We start from the raw sequence: 4,904 nt of genomic DNA on the forward strand, positions 1-4,904 counted from the left end.
AGGGTGCTTGTTATAAAGGGGAGGGTGCTTGTTATAAAGGGGAAAGGGTGGTTGTTATAAAGGGAAAAGGGTGCTTGTTATAAAGGGGAAAGGGTCTTTGTTATAAAGGGAAAAGCGTGCTTGTTATAAAGGGAAAAGGGTGCTTGTTATAAAGGGAAAAGGGTGCTTGTTATAAAGGGAAAGGGTGCTTGTTATAAAGGAAAAGGGTGCTTGTTATAAAAAGGGTGCTTGTTATAAAAGGGAAAGGGTGCTTGTTATAAAGGGAAAGGGTGCTTGTTATAAAGGTGCTTGTTATAAAAGGGTGCTTGTTATAAAGGGAGAAGGGTGCTTGTTATAAACGGTGCTTGTTATAAAGGGAGAAGGGTGCTTTTTCGGACGCAGCCCATATCTGATTATTTGTGTTAATTCCCCTCTTCTCTCTGCCTCTCTTACTACAGGTGGACAAAGTACCAGAGATGGAGGGTAAAATGGATCTACCAACTCCGCCATATTGCCTTTCCCCAAAACCTGAGACAGTGAATGGCTACACCCTGGTGACAGACTCCCTGGGCTACCCAGGGGCGGTGGTGTGGTTGGGCTACACATTACAGATCGGCCCACCACCCCTCCACCTGAGTCCCCCATAGTCCTGAATGGGTACAGGGCAGAGGAGAGAGAGAAGCAGGTAGAGGAGGAGAGGTGGGAGGTTGAGGAGGAGATGAGGAGGGAGAGGAGGAGATAGGGGCGGTCAGGATGTGAGTTTCCAGAGCCTTCTGAGGAGGTCGAGAGAGTATGTGGAGAGAGAGCAGGCCCAGAGGGGGTCAAAGGTCATCGGCAGGGTCACTTCCACCACCCCGTCTGCGGAGAGCCTCTCTGACAAGGAGAACGAGAGCCGCAGTCCTCTGGGAGAGATGAAACCTGAACAGGGCTACAGCCTGCGCCACAGTCCACTAAACCCACCTCAGACCCAGGCCCACATCCATCACCAGAGTCAGTATCCTGGCCAAGCTCAAGCCCAGTACCAGGCTGTGTGTGACCCATATGACTCTCGGTTTAGCTGCCTCTCATCTGGCCTCCCGACCCTTACGCCCTCCTGCCCAGCCCTGAACCCAGCATGAGTCCCCGCCCCACCGCCGACCACGTCCAGTGTCCACTGGTAACATCCTGATCTCCTTCCCCATTGGCTCGGCCGACCTCATCCCCAGAGGGCTAGTGGGGAGGCACCAGGAGAGCACCGTTGTCATGGCGACAGGGGTGATGAGGTCACCGGAACGGGGGTCAGGTGTCAGTGACGGTAGTAGTCGTCGTGGCAGCCAGTGTGGCACCAGCCCGGTCCAGGAGAAGAGCTGCAGCCCAGTCAGTACCTCCGGAACTGGTTCACATGGGCATCATGACATCATCAGCTCCGGGTTTCGCCGGCGCTGCCACACCCTAGACAGCCAGCTCCACTCCTCCCATTCTGCCTCAGGACCTGGCATGGACCACAGCCAGGAGAGGCTCCACGCTTCATGGGGGAGTGCCTCATTTGGCCCCGAGCCGTAGGAGCCCCGCGGTCCCCTGAATCAGTCCTATGAGGTGGAGAACCCCTCGGCAACGCTGCTAAGGCCCCACGTGAGACCCTTGACCCCTGACCCTCTCCTTGCCAGATGAGGCTGGATCCTGAGAGGCCTCAGGGGCCCCATGATGGACGGATCACACCCAGCTCTTCCCTAGAGGAGCAGGACAGTAAGACAGGTGAGAGAGAGAGAGAGATCGCTCTGGATAAAGCGTCTGTAAAGACTTAAATGTGTATGATATAAGAGAATGTTATGAAGAAAACTATACAGGGCAGTCTGTACTCTGTGATTAATTTGTCTTGAATGTAAAGTCCACTACTTTTCGTGCAATCATTGAAAATAATTGTGTGTGTGTGTGCGTTCATGCATGTGTGTGTGTGTGTGGCATGTGTGTGTATGTGTACGACCGGCCGTGCGTTTATGTGTCTTTTCTTTTTTTGTGTGTGTGTGTGTTTCAGAGGAGACCCAGCGACGTGTGAGTGCTCTGGAGGAGACCCAGCGACGTGTGAGTGCTCTGGAGGAGATGCAGAGGCGTCTGGAGGAGGAGCATGCCCTGCAGATGTCTCTTCTCATGGCTGAACAGAAGAGAGAACAACAGCGCCTCTGTCAGGTCAGGACATGGAACCACAGCATGTTGACCCTGCTCAATGTATCAAAAGCCACATTTGTCACTATTCTTCCACAACTATCAGCATTCCTTCCTAGTTTGTGATATTATATACAGTATAGTGTTTGCAGACAGAATGTCACACAGATAATTGAACTTTAAAGCTACAGTCTGGGATTTGGGAAGCTGTTTCTTGGATGTTATGGCCTGTCAGTCCTTGCATCTAGAGCTCTGTGTAGTATGAATTTGAGAGGGGTTACATTTCCCTAGCCCCACCCCTCAGCTGTATACCAAAACAAGTGTTTTTGAATCCCAGAATGTGGCTTTAAGTTCCATAAGTTTGAATATGTTAGCATTTGCAAAGTGTATTGTTTGGCTGCTGTAGAGAAGTGACTGTTCAATCCCCAATACTACACATCCGTCACGGGACAACGCTCCTGTGTGTGTGTGTGTGTGTGTGTGTGTGTGTGTGTGTGTGTGTGTGTGTGTGTGTGTGTGTGTGTGTGTGTGTGTGTGTGTGTGTGTTTCTCTGTGTCTTTATTAGGAGTTGGATGAGAAGGGGAAGAGGCTGAGAGAGCAGGGGTGTGGCCGGCTCCTGAGTGGGGACGGTGGACTCAGCCCTTCCTGCCCTGGACTTAGCCCCACCCTGAGTGCTACTGATAGGTCACCTAGACACAGTGTACACAGCATGGGTAGGTGGACTGTGGCATGGAAGAATAACTCACACACACAAACCATTACCTTGGTAAATGTCATTGGGTTGAAGCATGGGGAAATATAACTATTTTTGCTATTACTATTTGAAATAGGGAGGTGCTTTACAAAACCCTTATGGCATTTTTCGTTTTTTACCTCTCCTCAGCTTGTACATTTCTTTTGTCTTTTGATTCTCATCTTCATATTGTATTTTATTTTTTATGTGCAAATTCATCAATAAAATACAGACCTAACTGTTGACACAATAAATGCATATACTGCAACAATGGTTCCCCTGTAGGTCTCAGAAATGTAAAGCCATCTTGGTAACGTGAGTTGTTTATTGCCTATTTACCTGTTTCTGTGTGAATGTAATGTGTAAAGGTTTCTTTCTCTCTCTCTCTCCAGGTTTCTCCTCTCCACTGAGCTCCAGTGCTCCCTCTCCCTCCATGCAGCCTCCTGTCTACCTGTGGGGGCCCACCTGGGGGGCCAGCAAGCCCCGGGGAAGGCTCAGTCAGGTGCTTGTGCGTTTGTGTGCATGCGTGTGCTTCTACATACAGTATATGTGTGTGGTTTCCAACTGTTGGTGCTACCTCTTGTGTCTCCATTTCCAGAATCATGTTCGATGTATATGTGTGTTTCATTGTTTTATCATACAATATATTTAATATAATACAATAGTGTAAGTTAATTTCCATGTGTCTCGTCCTGTACTATGCTACCGGTCCTCACTCAGGTTGTGACAGTTGAACAGCAGAGGGCGCTGTGTCGTCTGGGAGCCATCAGTTGTGGGTTCCTCACCCGCAGACTGCTCCAGACAGAGAAGGTGAAACAGCTGCGCCAGACCATTCAGGTGAGAACACTCTTATATCTGCACACAGAAACACACACGTATACACAGTGTAGATGTATATACTACTATACAGTGTAGGTATGTAAGGGAATAGCAACTGAATCATAATGGAACTGAAACACAGTGATATTGAACTTTGACTGATTTAAAGACGATCACCTTTATTAATTAATCATTTCAATGGTATGGTTTTAGGACACACAAGAGTTCATCTGCTCGTTCCAGACTGAAGCTCCACAGAAGAGAGGATCCATCTCAGCACAGGACCTGTCTCTGCAGGAGAGAGTCAGGGCACAGGTAACACTCAGAGAGAAAGAGAGAGACAAACACACGACATACACAAACACACACACACACACACACACACACACACACACACACACACACACACAGAAAGTGGAACCGGATGACTACGAGTATTGATTATATTGTATGTGTATCCCTCCTTCAGTTGCGTGCGGCTCGATATGACATCCATGACATCTTCTTTGAGATGCCCCTGGAGGAGAGGCTGGCTCTGCTGCAGCTGGACAGAGAGGTCCGCACAGAGAAGAAGCTACGAGAAATGGTAACCTGACTGGACTTTCACCTTTCAATCACAGACTTGGACCAACCACAACACACTGAGTGGGACTTTTAACTGTCAGTCACACAAATAGGCCAATCATAACAGAAGGACTTAAACTTTGTCACTCTCACAGTAATAAATCACAAAAAGAAGTGTAAAGTCCCTTAGAAAAGTGACCTTAGACAAAACATCATTTAACTTTTTAAAGCAGAGCTTGACCCTAAGGCCGCAGCTTGGCAGAGACAAATTAAGTTTATTTACAAAAACGCTATATCCACAATTTTTCACATTTGTGTTTTATCGCCACAAATGATAACTTTTAGGTACCTTCACAATTTTTAATTTGTAGATTTTAAGTGTGTATTAAAATTATTTTAAAAATAATTACTATACACTATATATCCATTGTTTAATTGTTTAACTGGAATGCAATGTTCATACAGTGCCTTGCAAAAGTATTCGGCCCCCTTGAACTTTGCGACCTTTTTGCCACATTTCAGGCTTCAAACATAAAGATATAAAACTGTATTTTTTTTGTGAAGAATCAACAACAAGTGGGACACAATCATGAAGTGGAACGACATTTATTGGATATTTCAAACTTTTTTAACAAATCAAAAATTGAAAATTGGGCGTGCAAAATTA

The 4,904-nt window shown here is 47.0% G+C and overlaps 1 pseudogene; it reads left to right on the top strand.

The window, feature by feature from the left end:
* Window positions 1–404: 404 nt before the first annotated feature.
* LOC135529934 (centriolar coiled-coil protein of 110 kDa-like) lies at window positions 405–4,353 on the top strand (annotated as a pseudogene).
* Window positions 4,354–4,904: the final 551 nt, after the last annotated feature.

The sequence above is a fragment of the Oncorhynchus masou genome, unplaced genomic scaffold (assembly GCF_036934945.1).
Source record: "Oncorhynchus masou masou isolate Uvic2021 unplaced genomic scaffold, UVic_Omas_1.1 unplaced_scaffold_1212, whole genome shotgun sequence".
Lineage (NCBI taxonomy): Eukaryota > Metazoa > Chordata > Actinopteri > Salmoniformes > Salmonidae > Oncorhynchus > Oncorhynchus masou.